At 44.4% G+C, this 22,155-nt stretch overlaps 1 protein-coding gene and 1 non-coding gene across 3 annotated transcripts in view; both read left to right on the forward strand.

Annotated features, from left to right (window-relative positions):
• The window catches only part of LOC130367819 (cytokine receptor common subunit beta-like), a 198,656-nt gene that overhangs the window by 85,488 nt on the left and 91,013 nt on the right, over positions 1-22,155 (forward strand). The gene's annotated exons all lie outside the window — the stretch shown is intronic.
• Positions 80-153, forward strand: TRNAN-GUU (transfer RNA asparagine (anticodon GUU)). The gene has a single exon. It is a non-coding gene; the product is annotated as a tRNA-Asn (tRNA).

Genomic DNA, 22,155 nt, shown 5'->3' on the forward strand with positions numbered 1-22,155 from the left:
CCTTTTTCACATTTTTAAAACCTGTATAATTGTGTATGCAGTTGGACAGGTACGGTAACAAAATCTACTTGTCAGCCCAGTCTCTGTGGCGCAATCGGTTAGCGCGTTCGGCTGTTAACCGAAAGGTTGGTGGTTCAAGCCCACCCAGGGACGAGGTGTATTTTATTATTTATTTTTAGTGAACAGCAATCTATGATTTATGCAAAATAATTATATTACAACAAACAACATGTCTGGCAGCAGCCTCCCCCTCTCTTTCCAAGCACATGAATGCTCGGTTGCATCAGGTAATACCCAGCTCTGCTGCAGCCACCGCTCTTTTCTATATTAAAATACTAAACCCGTAGCAGGAGAGTGGTGCCTGACACTGAAGGTCCAGGAGCTGTAATGTTACTCTTGCCCTGGCCATAGCTATGAGTTGTAAAACAAGTCTATTTTAACCCTGGTTGTTGCACAGCATGAGCAGATACCAGAGATGGTAACCATTTATAGTGTTCAGGAAGGAAGGGGTTAAGACTCTCACGGTTCTTCTCTGCTGCTGTGGGTGCAGCCTCTTGTTTTTTGAGTGTGACGCCTCTGCTCCTGTTGGTGCTGCTGCCAGACCTACGTCTATATAGTTTTAGCAGGTCAGACATAAGCAGTTAACCTTATCATGGTGAGAGGGGCTTCTGAGCCCCCTTTATTTATGGGCCTGGCGCAGCTTCTGTAGCTACTACTGTGTAACACCTGTGACTGCTTCTCAATGGTCGGAACTGTAAATCGTTGCTCTCCGCTCGGGTCTCACTATTCCTTTTCCTTGACTGCACCTGTGTAACATTAAAGGGGTATTCCAGGAATTTGTTTTATTTGACTATGCTACAGGGGCTGTAAAGTTAGTGTAGTTCATAATAACGTGTCTGTATCTGTGTGTGACGGTTTTCTCACAATTCTTCTGTGATTTTCACCCCAATATATATATTTTACAGCATACAAAATGACTGTTGTCTCAGATTTTTCCCAGGTTGCAATGCGGCCGAGACCTGACTCACTAGTCAGCTGATGACAAGGAGCCTGTCTGCTTCAACGGGCGGAGCGATTGCTTGGTGGGAGAGAGATCAATCTGCAACTAATGCAACAGCTGAAGGCACCCTGATTGAAAACCACAGGTCTTTTGAATGGATGCAGCTCATTTATGTTTCAATGGGGGGGGGGGGGGGTGGCTGATGTGTGGGAGGGAGGAAAATGGAATTGTGGGATTTGTAGTCAAAAAAAGAAAAGTCAAACAAGAAATACCAGTTCACAAAAAGCTAGCCACAGTGTTATGGTAATCTCACATCCAAGACAAGCGCAGATCCTTCCTAAGCATGTCCATTACTGCCTGCCAGGTATGTATTCAAATCATCTTATGGTGGAGAACCCCTTTAAGGGGTTATCCCAAGTTATCACCTATCCAACAGAATTGGTGACAAGTATCCGATTGTTGGCGGTCCAACCACTGCACCCAAATGGATTACAAGAATTGGGCTCTCTTGAGTTGGCAGTCGAGTATGTGTCTTCCGGCTGCTCATAGTATAGTGCTCTGCCCTGACCCGAATTTAGTCAACTAGTGAGACTTGGTCATTGTCCATACATATGTGTGTTTTTTTATTAGCAGGGACTCAAAAACATATTCAGCTGGGCCTTTGAGTGCTGAAAAACAAGTCTTTTCCTGGGGAAAATGGCCAGAGTGTAGTCACTTGTAGACTACTGTTCCTTCGGGCCATTAAAATGAATGGGCCTGCTGCCAGTATGCCATGTATTATCTGGCATGCCTTTTTGATAGGATGCCAACATATACCATGAAGGAGTGGGTAAACTCAGTCTGAACACAGCGTAACTTATATCTTAGATTACCCAGTGAAAAGTCCCTAGTACTTGAACAGTAATTGAAAGATTCCACAGTACTACATTTAACCCCTTAAGGACTCAGGGTTTTTCCGTTTTTGCACTTTCGTTTTTTCCTCCTTACCTTTTAAAAATCATTACCCTTTCAATTTTCCACCTAAAAATCCATATTATGGCTTATTTTTTGCGTCGCCAATTCTACTTTGCAGTGACATTAGTCATTTTACCCAAAAATCCACGGCGAAACGGAAAAAAAAATCATTGTGCGACAAAATCGAAAAAAAAACACCATTTTGTAACTTTTGGGGGCTTTCGTTTCTACGCAGTGCATATTTCGGTAAAAATTACACCTTATCATTATTCTGTAGGTCCATACGGTTAAAATGATACCCTACTTATATAGGTTTGATTTTGTGGCACTTCTGGAAAAAATCATAACTACATGCAGGAAAATTTATACGTTTAAAAATGTCATCTTCTGACCCCTATAACTTTTTTATTTTTCCACGTACGGGGCGGTATGAGGACTCATTTTTTGCGCCGTGATCTGAAGTTTTTATCGGTATGATTTTTGTTTTGATCGGACTTTTTGATCACTTTTTATTCATTTTTTAATGATATAAAAAGTGACCAAAATACGCTTTTTTGGACTTTGGAATTTTTTTGCGCGTACGCCATTGACCGTACGGCTTAATTAATGATATATTTTTATAGTTTGGACATTTATGCACGCGGCGATACCACATATGTTTATTTTTTATTTTTTTTACACTGTTTTATTTTTTTTATGGGAAAAGGGGGGTGATTCAAACTTTTATTAGGGAAGGGGTTAAATGACCTTTATTAACACTTTTTTTTTACATTTTTTTTGCAGTGTTATAGGTCCCATAGGGACCTATAACACTGCACACACTGATATCTAATGCTGATCACTGGCGTGTATTAACACGCCTGTGATCAGCATTATCGGCGCTTGACTGCTCCTGCCTGGATCTCAGGCACGGAGCAGTCATTCGTCGATCGGACACCGAGGAGGCAGGTAAGAGCCCTCCCGGTGTCCGATCAGCTGTTCGGGACGCCGCGATTTCACCGCGGCGGTCCCGAACAGCCCGACTGAGCAGCCGGGTCACTTTCACTTTCACTTTAGAAGCGGCGGTCAGCTTTGACCACCGCTTCTAAAGGGTTAATACCGCACATCGCCGCGATCGGCGATGTGTGGTATTAGCCGCGGGTCCCGGCCGTTGATTAGCGCCGGGACCGACGCAATATGATGCGGGATCGCGGCGCGATCCCGCTTCATATCGCGGGAGCCGGCGCAGGACGTAAATATACGTCCTGCGTCGTTAAGGGGTTAAAGGGGTACTTCGGCAGAATTTTTTTTTTTAAATCAACTGGTGCCAGATTTGTAAATGACTTCTATTAAAAAAAATCTTTACCCTTCCAGTACTTTTTAGCAGCTGTATGCTACAGAGGAAATTCTTTTCTTTTTGAATTTCTTTTTTGTCTTGTCCACAGTGCTCTCTGCTGACACCTGATGCCCGTATCAAAAACTGTTCAGAGCAGGAGAAAATCCTCATTGCAAACCTATGCTGCTCTGGACAGTTCCTGACACGGACAGAGGTGTCAGCAGAGAGCACTGTGGACAAGACAAAAAAGGAATTCAAAAAGAAAATAATTTCCTCTGTTGCATACAGCTGGCAAAAAGTACTGGAAGGGTAAAGATTTTTTTATAGAAGTAATTTGCAGATCTGTTTAACTTTCTGGCACCAGTTGATTTAAAAAAAATAAAGTTTTATACCGGAGTACCCCTTTAAAGGGTTACTCCGCTACCCAGCGTCCGGAACATTGAGTTCCGAACGCTGTGTGCGGGCTTCCGTGTTCACGCCCGCCCCAACGTGACGTCATGTCCCGTCATGTGATGTCATGTCCCGCCCCCTCAGTGCAAGTCTATGGGAGGGGGCGTGACGGCCGCCGTGCCCCCTACCCATAGACTTTCATTGAGGGTGCAGGCCGTGACTTCACAAGGGGGCGGGCGTGAACACGGAAGCCCGCACACAGCATTCGGAACTCAATGTTCCGGACACTGGGGAGCGGAGTAACCCTTTAACCCTTTAGCTGCTGCTCCTATGGGCAATAGCCTTGTCCCAATCACATAGGCCACTTACGTTTGCCTTCGGGGAGCTGGCATTGCTGAGTGTGTAAGAAAACACTTATACCTATTTCTGAGTGGGTATCTTGAGTCATTGTACGTCTTCAGACATACGTGAAATATTGCACATATAATTTCATCAACCCGTTGCCTAAGGCAACGGGTTGATGAAATTATATGTGCAATATTTCACGTATGTCTGAAGACGTACAATGACTCAAGGTGCCTACTCAGAAATATTGACATAATCTCTTCTTCAGAGCATTGTTGCTTGTTATAAATGAATATGGAATTGCCAAGCATTTTAAGGTGTCAGGCTTGGTAAAAAAATAAATTGCACCGTTTTCCTGCCTATTAACACGTCGCTGCCGCTACAAAACTCATAGAACCCTTGTTGAAGGTCTCTTCCTTGTAATGCCTCAACTTACAGGGAATGTTTAAATGGGCACTATCATTAAAATTTGTTTTTGTTTTTTTTTTTTGCTATTGCACTCCTTATGGTAAATAAAAAAAATCTTTCCAATGTATTCTGTTTAAAAAATAAAATAAAGTTTTCTATGTTTTGCTTGTGTTTAAAAAAGTTGCCACTAGGTGTCTCCCTACTTGTCCAGAGCACATTTCCACCCCACATCTCTTGCACAGACTTTGGACTCCTGCTGGCCAGGAAGAAGTCCAAAATCAGGAAATGCAGTCTGGAGTGCTGAGGGGGGGGGGGGGGGTGTGTATGTGTAGCCTTAGCCAATCATAGCTCATCTCACACTGAATTGCTCTGGGCTGTGTGTAGCAGAGTGAGGGAGGAAGTTCTCTCCTGTATGGCTTCAGATGATGTCGCGCCTGCTGGGGAACGCCCCTTCCCAGTCTGTGAATCTGACTGAGACTTAGCAGAAAATACAGAGCAATATCAAGGTAAAAAACGAAAAAATTATAAAAATAAAGGCAAGGGGTGGTTTATCATGATGGGGGCAGTGAACTGGGAGGATTATAAAATTTGACAAGATCACGAGAGGTACTCTTTTTAATCAGCAAATCAAAAAAAAATGGATGAATTGTGATTGGCTGTTCCTTGTGTCAAGATAAAGCTAGAGGGAGGACATGGGCAAGGATCTGGTGAGCATTATAACACTAGTGGTCGGGGGATAAGGCACGTGAGTATTGCTTTTCTTGCTGTTTCCCTTAGGACTTCTCTTGTGCTCATTTTTGCTGCCCAGATCCAGCTGCAAGAAGAAGCTGCCGCTCACATCTTAAAGTCTCAAGAAAGATCAAGAGAAGACACTCCAGTATCCAGAAAATATGTTACTTGATATTATGGATGGACCCCCTGTTACTGACCTGGCATTACCCTTACTTTGCTCCTGTAACATGGCTTTACCTCAGCTGTCTCTGTGCTCAACATAATACAACTTGCTTCCACCTCTGTCCATGTCAGGAACTGTCCAGAGCAGAAGCAAATCCCTATAGCAAACCTCTCCTGCTCCAGACAGTTCCTGACACGGACAGAGGTGGCAGCAGAGAGCACTGTGGTCAGACTGGAAAGAACTACACAACTTCTTCTGGAGAAAAATTTCTGGAATCCCCTTTTAATACCACTTCAGAGCAGGTTAAAATATTTGGGGCCTGTTCCCCGAATGTAAAGCCTGGTGCCCCGAATGTCAGCTGTCATGCAGGTGTTGGTCGAGCAGTCACTAAGAAGAATATATCTCCACACACAGCACAGTGACTGCCCGATCAATAAATAATAAAGATAAATAATACAAATATATTAACCCTTATGTAACATCACATTAGACTATGAAATATAGAGAGTTCTAGGGAGAGTGGGACCATGACGGACATTAAAGCAGCATCTGCCACACAGGATGGGCAGAAGTGCAGAAGAACACGTGATTCTGTACTGGGTCACCACAAATGAACCTCCAGCTGTGTGGTAAATGCGGGGTGGGGGGTGGGGGTTTGGGGTTGTGGTGCAGGGCCGATGTTGTTACCCTAGGGGCCAAGTTATGGACAACGGTAGCTTTACTGAGGGTAGACAGTTGTTACAGTCTATGCAGTACAGCCAGGGCCCAAGGAGGTGATCAGTGGCACAGAGACCTCGCAGGTTTGCTGGGAATTGTATGGGAGTTGTAGTAGACAGGAGAATTTAGTGCAGGCCACACTGGATAGACAGAAGACTTGACTGTCAGGACTGTGACTTTAGTTTACTTTGCACTTGACTTGTAGCTGCAGGACTTGACTTAAAGGGGTTCTACGGTGCTTAGACATCTTATCCCCTATCCAAAGGATAGGGGATAAGATGCCTGATCACGGGAGTCCCGCCGCTGGGGACCCCCATGATCTTGCATGCGGCACCCCGTTTGTAATCAGTCCCCGGAGCGTGTTCGCTCCGGATCTGATTACCGGCAACCACAGGGCCGGCGGCGTGTGTGTCATCACGCCTCTGCCCCCGTGTGACGTCACGCTCCGCCCCTCAATGCAAGCCTACGGGAGGGGGTGTGATAGCTTTCACACCCCCTCCCAGAGGCTTGCATTGAGGGACGGAGCGTGACGTCACACGGAGGCGGACAGCGTGACGTCACACGGGGGCGGACATCGAGGGAGATTATCGTATATAAGTATATTAATGGCCCATACACAAAATATGGAGAAAAACTGTTCCAGGTTAAACCCCCCCAAAGGACGAGGGGGCACTCCCTCCGTCTGGAGAAGAAAAAATTTAGTCTCAAGGGGCGACACGCCTTCTTTACCGTGAGGACTGTGAATTTATGGAACGGTCTACCTCAGGAACTGGTCACAGCAGGAACAATTAACAGCTTTAAAACAGGATTAGATACATTCCTGGAACAAAATAAGATTCATGCTTATGAAGAAATATAAAATCTCATCCCTTCCCCAATATCGCGCCACACCCCTACCCCTTAATTCCCTGGTTGAACTTGATGGACATATGTCTTTTTTCGACCGTACTAACTATGTAACTATGTAACTATGTATGTCTTCCATTTTTTTTTATAATTGCTTCCACAGTGGATTTCTTCACACCAAGCTGCTTGCCTATTGCAGATTCAGTCTTCCCAGCCCAGTGCTGGTCTACAATTTTGTTTCTGGTGTCCTTCGACAGCCCATTGGTCTTGGCCATAGTGGAGTTTGGAGTGTGACTGTTTGAGGTTGTGGACAGGTGTCTTTTATACTGATAACAACTTCAATCTGGTGCCATTAATACAGGTAATGAGTAGGGGACAGAGGAGACTTACTGGTCTGTGAGAGCCAGAAATCTTGCTTGTTTGTAGGTGACCAAATACTTATTTTCCCCCACAATTTGAAAATAAATTCTTTAAAATCAGACAATGTGATTTTATGGATTTCTTTTCTCATTAGGTCTCTCAAAGTTGAGGTATACCTATGATGAAAATTACAGGACTCCCTCATCTTTTTTATATGTAACGACTATGGTAGGTGGATCCACTGACCTGTTGAGGAAGATGGCTTGGGCCGTACCAGGGAGCGGAGTCTAAGGTGCCGCTGGTTTTCACCAGAGCCCGCTGCAAATGGGATGGACTTACTGTGGCAGGCTGCACCCAAGTCGCTACTCCTGATACGACTCTTCCCCACAGGCAGCCGAGGTGTAACGTAGCACAGGTAGGATGAGACTCAGACGTAGTCAGGACAGGCAGGAGGTCAGGACAGGTGGCAATGCAGCAAGGTCAGGTCACAAAGCAGGAGGTCAGAAGGCAGGTGGCACAGGAGCAAGGTCAGGTCACAAAGCAGGAGGTCAGAAGGCAGGCGGCACAGGAGCAAGGTCAGTATACGTAGCAGGAGATCAGATTCACGGCAAGACTAGACACAAAATATGCTTTCTCTTGCCAACTAGGGCACAAAGATCAGGCAGCAAGCCGCAGGAAGTGCCGGAACTAAATAGGGACTGATTCTGCAAAGCACCAATTATTGGTGCACTGGCCCTTTAAATTTAACATAGTCAGCATGTGCGCCCTAGGAGGTGGGGACGCAGGGGCCGACAGGAACAAGCAGAAGGAGGACAGAGCAGGACTTTCAAGCGAGCGTGCCCCGCACTGGACCGCGGGACATGACCGGAGAAGGCAAGGGCAGGTGAGCTGCAGTCCAAGGTTCGCATGCGGGTGTGTCCAGCGATGCAAACCGCGGCACTGCCAGGAACATGGGAAGATAGGAGAGAGCGCTGCTGGCCGGAGAGCCCGACCGGAGCATGAGACATGACAATATGAATATTTTTTTTTTAAACCCCTGATGACCTTTTTAAATGTCCCTCTACAACTATTCCATTTTGAACTGTTTTTTAATTGCCCTTGCTAGACATTCTTCAGGGACTTGGACCAGCAAAATACTTAAAGGGATATTCCAGTTTTTTTTTTTATTTGACTATACTACAGGGGCTGTAAAATTAGTGTAGTTCATATTATAGTATTTGATAGTCTCGCAATTCTTCTGTAATGTTTAACATCGTCTCAGGTTTTCCCAGGTTGCAGTGCCACCCCAGACGTTACATCACTAGTCTGGTGTTCAGAGGGTACCTGTCTTTGCTTCAATGGGTGGAGCGACCGCTGGGTGGGAGGCAGACCATTCTGCAGTGAATTGTAGGTTTGCAACAGCTAAAGGCATATAAGGTTATAAAATACTGGTCTATTGCATTGAAAGGAGCACAGTCGTGTTTCAATAGGTGGGGTGACTGATGTGTGGGAGGCAGAAAAATGACCTCATACTTACAAACAAGGAATTATGGGACATGTAGTTCAAGGGAGGGAACACCAATAGGGAATAGCCATTTCACAAAAAGATAGACTCAGCGTTAGAGTTAACTCAGAACACAGCCTTTTCACTCCAAGACAAGCACGGATCCTTCCTAAGCATGTTTATTATGTCTGGCAGGTAAGTACTAAAATAACCTTATGGTGGATAACCCCTTTGAACTTTAATTTTATATTCCAGATTTGCTGTGAAACTTTGGTTACTAATACAAAAAATATTTATTTATTTTCTACTTTCTTTACCCAACTCTGTAGCGGTAAAAATTATAATTTTATCCAATGGAGCTGAATCCTAATTTTGTCTTTTTTCTGATGACAAGTGACATAAATCTTGCAAACTATGGGGAAAAAAACTTGTCAATGCTGAGAAGTGATGAAGTGACAGTGAACGACGCGTTCTTCATCTGATCTGTACACGACTCGAACAAAATCGCTTGGCAATGCATTATATGTGCTAAAATCATTATCCTCACCACCCCAGGGGGACATTTGTGCACCCAAGGATGGTGAAGATATTAAAGGGGTATTCCAGGAAAAACTTTTTTTTTTTTATATATCAACTGGGTCCAGAAAGTTAAACAGATTTGTAAATGATCTAACAAAGAGGAACGACCTGGCACCGTATAGATTCGCTGTATCGCACAATAGGTCTCCTGCTGGCAAGCAGGTGGAATGCAGCCAATACTTAGTTCTCTGGTTGTGTGCGGTGCTTCACAATGGCAAGTAGTGTTCAATCATATCGCAACGTAGAAGGAAGTATACATCGGAGCACTCACCTCAAAGGCCAGAACCGTAGTGCTGCAAAAGTTTTTATTTCTTTTTGTCCAGTTGGATACAGTAGCAGGAAGGAGGAGATGTAAACCTGCGGGTGGGCTACACCTATGGGCGATGGTCCGTTATCGCGCCTTAGCGCTCCGTCAGGCCTGACGGAGCGCTAAGGCGCGATAACGGACCGTTATGTTATAAAGTCCCCCTTTGTGTTCCACTCCTGCCCACTAATGCAACATGTGTGTCCAATCCTGCCCCCTTCTGAAAACATTTTGTCACAGCTTTTAGAGATAGTACCCCTCTGCCATTTCATTACCCCCTTGTGGCATTTCATTACCCCCTTGTGGCATTTCATTACCCCCTTGTGGCAGTTCATTACCCCATTGTGACATTTCACTGCTCTCTTGCAGGGCTGGCCCTACAATGGGTCCCGCTGGGTCCATTGGACCCAGGCTGCACCTTCACAGGGACAGCAAATTGCCGACCCAAGAAGATTTTTGACCCCTTCGCGACCCATGACGGACCTAGTCCTCAGGGTGTATGGAGCGGGCTCCTGACCTGACGGGCCCCAGCTGATTCCTGTACCTGGGACCTGCTGCAGCTGGCTATTAACCCTTTAGATCACCGCTGTCATCTTTGACAGTGGGAGCTTTAAACCATCCCTGGTGGTCTAGTGGGGTGCTGTATGAGGAATCTACTGTTTTCTACTAAAAGTCCCCTGTGGCACCACTATAGTGTTAAAAAAAAAAAAAGTTAAATAAAGGTTTAAAAAAACACACACACATTAACCCCTTCCATATTAAAAGTTCAAATCCCCCCCTGTGTCATTTCATTACCCCATTGTACCATTTCATCACCCCCTAGTGCCTTTTAATCACCCCCTTATGCCATGTCATCAGCCCCCCTGTGGCTTTTCAAAAGGTTTGTGGGACTGCACAGAATTTTGCAGGGTCAGCTATATGTTTTCTGACGGCCTGCAACAACCTCATTACCGTCTGCGCCTGCAAGTTATTATTGGGTCCTGCTGGACCCGCAGGATCCCAATCCTGATGCAGGGTTCTAGACCCTATGCCATATATGGGGTGCCCACTACTTAAACTTGCTTTACATAGTTGAGGCCCCATTACAGATTTTTGCATTGGAGCCCTGGACCTTGTGTGTGTGGTTAATAAAAAAAAAAATAATCTGCCCTCATGTTAAACTGTTAAACTGGCAGAGTCACTGGTAGAGAAGGATCTGGGTGTACTTGTAGATCACAGACTACAGAATAGCACAATGTCAGGCTGCTGCTTCCAAAGCCAGCAGGGTATTGTCATGTATCAAAAGAGGCATGGACTCAAGGGACAGGGACATAATACTCCCCCTTTATAAAGCATTGGTACGGCCTCACCTGGATTATGCTGTTCAGTTTTGGGTACCTGTCCATAAAAGGGACACTGCGGAGTTGGAAAGGGTGCAGAGACGCGCGACTAAACTAATATGGGGCATGGATCATCTTAGCTATGAGGAGCGATTAAAGGAGTTACAATTGTTTAGTCTTGAGAAGAGACGTTTAAGGGGGGATATGATAAACGTATATAAGTATATTAATGGCCCATACAAAAAATATGGAGAAAAACTGTTCCAGGTTAAACCCCCCCCCCCCCCCCCCCCAAAGGACGAAGAAAAGGTTTAGTCTAAAGGGGCGACACACCTTCTTTACCATAAGAACTGTGAACTTATGGAACAGTCTACCTCAGGAACTGGTCACAGCAGGAACAATTAATAGCAATTAAAACAGGGTTAGATACATTCCTGGAACAAAATAACATTAATGCTTATGCAGAATTATAAAACAACATCCCTTCCCCTTATCCCCTTACACCCTTCCCTTCAATTCCCTGGTTGAACCTGATGTCTTTTTTCAACCGTACTAACTATGTAACTATGTTCTGGATAAATGTTACCCAACTTTGAACTTTCCCTAGCTCTTTTGTATTTAATTTTTTTTGACATGTTTTTGTGGTAGTCACCATGACATGACAAATCAGCCTTTAAAATTCCCAAAACCTGCATCCATCTGGACAAAACAAGAGAACAGGTGCATCGGTGCATCCCATTTGAGGACACCGGTCTTGATCTAGCCCACCAGAATCAACTACAAGATCATCGGTGGTCCATTGATGAGGAGGCATGGCTGATGCCTCAACTGTGTGGTCACATGTGAACTAAGCCTCATAATCCTGCTTTATCTCACCCAGTTATTCTGCTCCAAAATGAGCTGTCCATTTTTCGGTAACAAAAGTTCGGTAACAGAAATAATATGTCTTGCAGAAGACCATTTGAATTCATCTCTAGCTAGTCTTATAGCTACATCCAGAAGACTTGACGCATGAAAATTTGAAAGTTGCCTTCACTGTATTAATCTGTGGATTGCTGGGCTGCTTCGACAATAGGGAGACTCAAGGAGCCCCCATCTCTTCGATCCTTCCATGCATGATTTGTCAATTACAAGGACTGAAACAAGGTCCTGCAGGAAGCTACAGAAAAGGACCCCTTTATGTTTAACAACTTGATTTATATCTTCAAGGACTTTTCAAAAGACCTTCAGGAGCAGCGTTCCACCTTCATTGATGTCAATATTATTTTACATTTTTTTAAATGCTGTACAGTATTATGGTATATCCATCCGGTCTGCATATTATGGCCAACAACATGTCAGCTTTTTCACTTCCTTTGCAGTAGTGTAAGATTCGTTAAAACTTTCTCCCATTTCTTGGAAACTGTTTATTTTATTGGACCAGTAAATGGTTTAACCCTATGAACCTCCAAAGGGAATTTTTGATAACCATGGAAGATCATAGGGTTTCCAGATGATCATAGGATTTACAGGTTTGCAAAACTATGATTTTAAAGGGGTACTCCTCCCTAGACATTCCAAAGGATAGGGGATAAGATGTCTGATCGCGGGGTCCGGCTGCTGGGACCCCCCTTAATCTCCGACCCAGCACCCTGGCGTTATGAACATTAATCTTCAGAACGCTGGCTGTGCTAGGCAGCTGTGGTCGCTCGTAATCTGCCATGGAGCGGAGTTCTTTCCTTGCAGCGGAATACTGGGGTGCCGGGCCAGAGATCGCGGGGAGTCCTAGTGACCGTATCCTCCACGATCAGACATTTTATCACCCATCCTTTGGATAGGGGATACGATGTCTAGGGGCGTAGTACCCCTTTAAGTGAAGTGGGAATTGGGATTGGAATTTCTGAAAAGGTTTCCCCAAGGGGCCAGTTGGTAAAAAGACATATGATAGTAATATGATGTATAAATGCTCGTTTAGCCCTTGGAATACTCTATAAAGTATTTATTTTCTTTAGTTGTGATGTACATATATAGATTGAGCAGCTGAATGGTAAAGGCCTCATGAGATTATTTGAAGGAAGATTTATTTTTTTACTCTCTTTTGCCTCCTTGTGGTGAGTGAATATATATATATATATATATATATATATATATATATATATATATATATAGTGCATTCTGGTTAAAGGGTCTCTCTGTTTTTTCAAGCTAGGGGAAGATTTTAAAATTGGGATTGTCTTTGGACTGTTTTGGAACCGTCATCATTAGGTATGTAGTGGAGTAGAAATAAGTGAGACTATTTTATTCAGGGCCAGGGCACTCTTATTTTCAAGATGCACAGTGCATTTAAAGGGGTATTCCAGGCCGAAACTTTTTTTTATATATCAACTGGCTCCGGAAAGTTAAACTGATTTGTAAATTACTTTGATTAAAACATCTTAATCCTTCCAATAGTTATTAGCTTCTGAAGTTGAGTTGTTGTTTTCTGTCTAACTGCTCTTTGATGACTCACGTCCTGGGAGCTGTGCAGTTCCTATGGGGATATTTTCCCATCATGCACAGCTCCCGGGACGTGACATCATCAATGAGCAGTTAGACAGAAAACTTCAGAAGCCAATAACTTTTGTAAGGATTAAGATTTTTTAATAGAAGTAATTTACAAATCTGTTTAACTTTCCAGAGCCAGTTGATATATGAAAAAAGGGGGCACTGTGTGCTTTAATTAGTTTGAGGGGGCGCCATTTGTATTTAAATTATTTTCAGGGGGCAAAGCTTAAGAAACTATTTTTTTATTGCAATATAGGACCTAATGGACTTTAGGCCAGTCCTAGTCATTCCAGGGGATATACCACAATTGCTTGCACTCTGTAACTACACTCTGTACTACAAGTGTCAAAATCCCACATCACCCACACTGTGCCCCTCCAAAGCACCCTGCATCAGCCCTCAGAAAAGTGGGTCATCTGTTGGACCCATGCCTGACCGTGACTGCCTGTAGTATTCCAGCCTACCCCAAGGTTCCACCTCACTAGCTGGAATCTCTCCTGAGCTGCAACATTGAAAGCATTGAACAAGGATTGGTAAAAATTTTATTTCCACCCTTGGCCAATTTGATGAGAGAGCCCCTGCTATCAACTCAAGTCCAATCCATTCATAGACTTTTCAAAGCAGGTACAGATACCCAAAAAAGGAACCAGATGTGGGATCAAACTTTTTATTAGGCCAATATCAGACGCATTTCTAGACACGCCCCCTCCCATAGGCTTGCATTGAGGGGGGCAGAGCGTGATGTCACACGGGGCGGAGCCTTGGCATCACAACGCTCCGGCCCCGTGATTGACAGTAATCAGACCCGGAGCGAACACGCTCCGTGGACTGATTATAAACGGGGTGCCGCATGCAAGATCACGGTGGTCCCCAGCGGAGTACCCCTTTAAGAACATTGGATGTACCTGTGCGCCCTAGTCCTGCTTCAGGCAGACGCAGGAGCAGCAATGGATTGCCAATAACACTGATCAATGCTGTAAACATTGAACACTGTATTCAATCCAAAGATTGCAAGTAATAATAATATGAGGACTAAAAAATAGTAAAAAAAAGTAAATAAAAAGTTAATAAATTTGAGTAAACTTTCCTTAAAAAAAGTCCAGAAAAAACAAGTACAAAGCGATCCAAAAGTCCCATCAAAACACAAATGGTACCGATAAAAACTACAGATCACAGCCCAAAAAATTAGCCCATAACCACTTAAGAACTCAGGGTACGCCCTGCGGTTTTCTGCCCCCCCTGGAAATCATTCAGCAGGCATCCCATGCGAAGGCCTGGGTGGTCCTGAGACCCCCCAAGTCAACGATACAGGGTACATTCACACAGGCGGGGGTTTACATTGAGTTTCCTGTTGAAAGTTTAAGCTGCGCCAAATTTTCCGTCACAGCTGAAACTCCAAGTGCGGAACCCGCTGCACCCCCTGCCTGTGAGAATGCACCCTAAAAACAGTACACACTATCAAGAGTAAAACACTACACATTCACACACCCTTACACTGCCCCCCCCCCAATAAAAATGAAAAATGGCACTGTTTCCAAAATTGAGCCTCCAGCTGTTGCAAAACAACAATTCCCAACATTGCTGGACAGCTATTGACTGTCCAGGCATGCCAGGAGTTTTGGGAAACACTGCCGTAGGGTATTTTTGGTGGCGGAGGCAATTGTAACCCTTGCACTTGGGTCCGCCCCTATGCAAATCCCTAATTTAGGCCTCAAATGCACATGGCGCTCTTTCACTCCGGAGCCCTGTCGTATTTCAAGGCACCAGTTAATGGCCACAATTAGGGTATTTTCGTACTCGTGAGAAATTGTGTTACAAATTTTGGGGGTCTTTTTCTACTTTTACCCCATATGAAAAGGAAAAGTTGGGGGCTACACCAGCATGTTAGTGTACAAAAATAAAATGTTTACACTAACATGCCGGTGTTGCCCCATACTTTTCAGAGGTAAAAATAAAAAAAAACTCCAAAATTTGTAACACAATTTCTCCATAGTATGGAAATACCCCATATGTGGGCGTAAAGTGATCTGCGGGAGCACAAGAGGGCTCAGGAGTGAGAGCGCACCATGTACATTTGAGGCCTAAATTGGTGATTTGCACAGGGGTGACTGATAGTTACATTTAATTTTTTTCATTAAAATGCTGGTGTTAACCTCTTAACCCCTTAAGGACCGGGCCATTTTACACCTTAGGACCGGAGCGTTTTTTGAACATCTGACCACTGTCACTTTAAACATTAATAACTCTGGGATGCTTTTACCTACCATTCTGATTCCGAGATTGTTTTTTCGTGACATATTCTACTTTATGTTATTGGTAAAATGTTGTCGATACTTGCATCGTTTCTTAGTGAAAAATTCCAAAATTTGATGAAAAAATTGAAGATTTTGCATTTTTCTAACTTTGTAGCTCTCTGCTTGTAAGGAAAATGGATATTCCAAATAAAAAAATTTTTTATTCACATATACAATATGTCTACTTTATGTTTGCATAATAAAATTGACGTGTTTTTACTTTTGGAAGACACCAGAGGGCTTCAAAGTTCAGCAGCAATTTTCCAATTTTTCACAAAATTTTCAAACTCACTATTTTTCAGGGACCAGTTCAGGTTTGAAGTTGATTTGAAGGGTCTTCATATTAGATATACCCCATAAATGACCCCATTATAAAAACTGCACCCCCCAAAGTATTCAAAAGGACATTCAGTCAGCGTTTTAACCCTTTAGGTGTTTCCCAGGAATAGCAGCAAAGTGAAGGAGAAAATTCACAATCTTCATTTTTTAAACTCGCATGTTCTTGTAGACCCAATTTTTTAATTTTTACAAGGGGTAGAAGGAGAAAATTTATACTTATTTTTGTAGCACAATTTCTCTCGAGTAAGCACATACCTCATATGTCTATGTAAAGTGTTCAGCGGGCGCAGTAGAGGGCTCAGAAGCGAAGGAGCGACAAGGGGATTTTGGAGAGTAAGTTTTTCTGAAATGGTTTTTGGGGGGCATGTTGCATATAGGAAGCCCCTATGCTACCAGAACAGCAAAAAATCCCCACATGGCATACCATTTTGGAAACTAGACACCTTGGGGAACGTAACAAGGGGTAAAGTGAACCTTAATAGCCCACAGGTGTTTCACGACTTTTGCATATGTAAAAAAAAAATATAGTTTTTTTTCACTAAAATATGTGTTTCCCCCCAAATTTCACATTTTTGCAAGGGCGAATAGCAGAAAATACCCCCCAAAATTTGTAACCCCCATCTCTTCTGAGTATGGAGGTACCCCATAAATTGACCTGAAGTGCACTACGGGCGAACTACAATGCTCAGAAGAGAAGGAGTCATATTTGGCTTTTTGAGAGCAAATTTTGGTCGGGGGGCATGTCGCATTTAGGAAGCCCCTATGGTGCGAGAACAGCAAAAAAAAAAAAAACACATGGCATACCATTTTGGAAACTAGACCCCTTGAGGAATGTAACAAGGAATAAAGTGAGCCTTAATACCCCACAGGGGTTTCACGACTTTTGCATATGTAAAAAAAAAAAAAAAATTCACTAAAATGTGTGTTTCCCCCCCAATTTCACATTTTTGCAAGGGTTAATAGCAGAAAATACCCCCCAAAATTTGTAACCCCATCTCTTCTGAGTATGAAGGTACCCCATAAGTGGACCTGAAGTGCACTACGGGCGAACTACAATGCTCAGAAGAGAAGGAGTCATATTTGGCTTTTGGAGAGCAAATTTTGCTCATTTTGTTGCATTTAGGAAGCCCCTATGGTGCCAGGACAGCAAAATAACCCCAACACGGCATACCATTTTGGAAACTAGACCCCTTGAGGAATGTAAAAAGGTGTACAGTGAGCATTTACCCCCCCACTGGTGTCTGTCAGATCTTTGGAACAGTGGGCTGTACAAAATTTTCCAAAGATCTGTCAGACACCAGTGGGGTGTAAATTATCACTGCACCCCTCATTACATTCCGTGAGAGGTGTAGTTTCCAAAATGGGGTCACGTGTTTTTTTTTTTTTTTTTTGCGTTTGTCAAACCGGCTGTAACAGTCAGCCACTCTTGTGCAAATCACCTCAAATGTACATGGCGCACTCTCCCTTCTGGGCCTTGTTGTGCGCCCCCAGAGCACTTTGCGCCCACATATCGGGTATCTCTGTAGTCGGGAGAAGTTGCATTACAAATTTTGGGGGGCTTTTTTCCCTTTTACCTCTTGTCAAAATGAACAGTATAGGGCAACACCAGCGTGTTAGTGTAAAAAATTTATTTTTTTACACTAACATGCTGTTGTAGACCCCAACTTCACCTTTTCATAAGGGGTTAAAGGAGAAAAAGCCCCCCAAAATTTGTAAGGCAATTTCTCCCGAGCACGGCGATACCCCATATGTGGCCCTAAACTGTTGCCTTGAAATACGACAGGGCTCCAAAGTGAGAGCGCCATGTGCATTTGAGGCCTGAATTAGGGATTTGCATAGGGGTGGACATAGGGGTATCCTACGCCAGTGATTCCTAAACAGGGTGCCTCCAGCTGTTGCAAAACTCCCAGCATGCTTGGACAGTCAACGGCTGTCCGGCAATACTGAGAGTTGTTGTTTTTCAACAGCTGGAGGATCCATTTTGGAAACAGTGGCTTACCAGACGTTTTTCATTTTTATTGGGGAGGGGAGGGGGCTGTATAGGGGTATGTGTATATGTAGTGTTTTTTTTAACTTTTTATTTTATTTTGTGGTAGTGTAGTGTAATGTTTTTAGGGTACAGTCACATGGGCGGGGGATTACAGCGAGTTTCCCGCTGCGAGTTTGAGCTGCCACGCAAAATTTGCTGCATCGCAAACCTGCAGCCTGATACTCCCTGTAAGCCCCCTGCCCATGTGAATGTACCCTGTACATTCACGGAGGGGGGGGGGGGGGGGGGGAACTCCCGCTGTTGCAAAACTACAACTCCCAGCATGCACAGTCTATCAGTGCATGCTGGTAGTTGTAGTTTTGCAACAGCTGGAGGCAGACGGGTTGGGAAACACTGAGTTAGGAAACAGACAATGTTTCCCAACCAGTGTGCCTCCAGTTGTTGCAAAACCACAACTCCCAAACATTCTCAGGCATGCTGGAAGTAGTAGTTCGGCAACATCTTTAGAGCAAGATGTTGCCGAACTACAACTCCCAGCATGCTTGGAGTTGTAGTTTTGCAACATCTGGAGGACTACAGTTTGCAGACCACTAATACAGTGGTTCCCAATCTGTGCCCTTCCAGATGTTACAAAACTACAACTCCCAGTATGCCAAAACTGTCCAGGCATGCTGGGAGTTGTAGTTCTGCAACATCTGAAGGGCCAGATGTTACAGAACTACAACTCCCAGCATGCCTGGACAGTAAGGGCATGCTGAGGATGTGTAGTTTTGCAACATCTGGAAGGGCACAGTGGTCTCCAAACTGTGGACCTCCAGATGTTGCAAAACTGCAACTCCCAGCATGCCCAGACGCCAAGGGCTGTCTGGGCATGCTGGGAGTTGTAGTATACAGGGTCCCATTACAGCAATGCATGTCGCTTTACGGCGACGTGCATTGCTGTAAAGGGCCCAACCGCGGCTGAAGATCCACTCACCTGTCGCCGCCGCCGCCTTCATCGCCGGGATCCGGGTCTTCAGGGACGAGGTAAGTACCGGGGCAGGTCCCCAGCACTCCCCCGTCCCCCACCGCGTCCTCCGGTCTTCCTCCCGTCCTCTCCGGACTTCAAGGGGCCGGGCAGGACGGCAGGAAGTAACCGCCCCCCCCTTGCGATTGGTCGGTTAGTTAACCGACGGATCACAGCCGGGATCATGCAAAATTACCGGGTGGTCGGGTCCCAGAGACCCGATCAGCCCGGTATCGCCGCAGATCGCAAGGGCGATTTCCCTTGCGATTTGCGGCGATCACTGACATGGGGGGCCTACATGGCCCCCCTCGGCGTTTGCCCTGGATGCCTGCTGAAGGATTTCAGCAGGCATCCGCTTCCGATCTCTGCCCAGCGAGCGGCAGAGACCGGAAATACAACAGGACGTTCTCTAACATCCTTGGGCATTAAAGCCCAGGTAGCGGGGACGTTAGAGAACGTCCTATGTCCTTAAGAGGTTAAGGACCAAGGATGTACCGGTACGTCATGATTCCTTTCCCTTTCTATTACGCGGGGCCACGTCGTGGCCCCGCATCATAGCGGGTCGGGCCCGCAGCAATGATCGCGGTGCCGTGCGCTATTAACCCTTTAGACGCGACGTTCAAAGTTGAACGCCGCATCTAAAGTGAAACTAAATCACTGCCGGTTAGCTCAGGGGGCTGTTTAGGATCGCCGCGACGAAATCGCGGCATCCTGAACAGCTGTAGGACATGAGGAGGGTATCCTACCTTGCCTTCTGGTGTCTGATCGCCGAATGACTGCTCAGTGCCTGAGTTCCAGGCATGAGCAGTCAAGCGGCAGAATCATCGATCACTGGTTTCCTATGAGAAACCACTAATCAATGTAAAAGATCAGTGTGTGCAGTGTTATAGCTCCCTATGGGAGCTATAACATTGCAAAAAAATAAAGTGAAAAAAAAGTGAATAAAGATCATTTAACCCCTCCCCTAATAAAAGTTTGAATCACCCCCCTTTTCCCATTTAAAAAAAAAAAACTGTGTAATTAAAATAAATATATGTGGTATTGCCGCATGTGGAAATGTCCGAATTATAAAAATATATCATTAATTAAACCGCACAGTTAATGGCGTACGCGCAACATTTTTTGTGTTTTTGGTCACTTTTTATGTCATGAAAAAATGAATAAAATGCGATCAACAAGTCCGATCAATAAAAAAAATGGTACCGCTAAAAATTTCAGATCACGGCCCAAAAAAATTAGCCCTCATACTGCGGAAAAATAAAAAAGTTATAGGGGTCAGAAGATGACAATTTTAAAAATTTACTGAAAAATTTACTGTGTAGAAACGGAAGCCCCTAAAACTTACAAAATTGCATTTTTTTTTCAAATTTGTCTCACAATAATTTTTTTTCCATTTCGCTGTAGATTGTTGGGTAAAATGACTGATGTTATTACAAAGTAGAATTGGTGGCACAAAAAATAAGCCATCATATGGATTTTTAGGTGCCAAATTGAAAGAGTTATGATTTTTTAAAGGTAAGGAGGAAAAAATAAAAGTGGAAAAACCACTGGTCCTTAAGGGGTTAACCCAAATATTTCATTTTCTCAAAGGGCAATTGGAGAAAAAACACCCCAAAATTTGTAACCCCATTTCTTCTGAGTAGGGAAATACCTCATATCTGGATGTAAAGTGCTCTGCGGGCGCACTACAATGTTCAGAAAAGAAGGAGCAAAATTAGTTTTTTGGATAGAAAATATGGCTGGAATTGAAGGCCATATGCGTTTACAAACCCAGCATGCTGCCAGAACAGTGCCCCCCTGCATGTGACCCCATTTTGAAAAACTACACCACTCACGGAATGTAACAAGTGCAGTGAGCATTTACACCCCACAGGTGTCTGACAGGTTTTTTTGAACAGTCGCCCGTGAAAATGAAAAATAAAATGTTTTATTTGCACTGCCCACTGTTCCAAAGATCTGTCAAATGCCAGTGGGGTGTAAATGCTTACTGCACCCCTTATTACATTCCGTGAGAGGTGTAGTTTCCATAATGGGGGTCACATATGAGAGTATTCCGATGTTCTGGCACCATGGAGGCTTTGTAAATGCCCCGACTTCAATTCCAGCCAAATTCTACAGAGACCTGTAGTGCATCAGCAGAGCACTTTACGCGCATATATGGTGTATTTCCTTACTCAGGACAAATTGGGCTTCAAATTTTGGGGCATTTTTCTCCTTTTACCCCATGTGAAAATGAAAAATTTGGGGTAACACCAGCATTTTAGTGTTAAAAATCAAATTTTTCATTTTCACATCCAACTTTAACGAACAGTCGTCAATCACCTGTGGGGTGTTAAGGCTCACTGTACCCCTTGTTATGTTCCTTGAGAGGTGCAGTTTCCCAAATAGTATGCCATGTGTTTTTTTTTGCTGTTCTGGCACCATAGGGGATAACCTAAATGCAACATACCCCCCAAAGACCAATTCAGCAAAATTCTCTTTCCAATACCCTAATATTGCTCCTTCCCTTCTGAGCCCTGTAGTGAGCCCTCAAAGCACTTTACATCCACATATGAGGCATTTCCATACTCAAAAGAAAATAGGGGTTTACATTTTGTGGGGAATTTTCTCCTATTGCCCCATGTGAAATGAAAAATTTGGGGTAACACCAGCATTTAACCCCTTAACGACGCAGGACGTATATTTACGTCCTGCGCCGGCTCCCGCGATATGAAGCGGGGTCGTGCTGCGACCCCCCATCACATTGCGTCGGTCCCGGCGCTCATCAACGTCCGGGACCCGCGGCTAATACCGCACATCGCCGATCGCGACAATGTGCGGTATTAACCCTTTAGAAGCGGCGGTCAAAGCTGACCACCGCTTCTAAAGTGAAAGTGAAACTATCCCTGCTAGTCAGTCAGGCTGTTCGGGACCACCGCGGTGAAATCGCGGCGTCCCGAACAGCTTACAGGACACCGGGAGGGCCCTTACCTGCCTCCTCGGTGTCCGATCGACGAATGACTGCTCCGTGCCTGAGATCCAGGCAGAAGCAGTCAAGCGCTGATAACATTGATCACAGGTGTGTTAATACACACCAGTGATCTGTGTA

The sequence above is a fragment of the Hyla sarda genome, chromosome 4 (assembly GCF_029499605.1).
Source record: "Hyla sarda isolate aHylSar1 chromosome 4, aHylSar1.hap1, whole genome shotgun sequence".
Classification (NCBI taxonomy): domain Eukaryota; kingdom Metazoa; phylum Chordata; class Amphibia; order Anura; family Hylidae; genus Hyla; species Hyla sarda.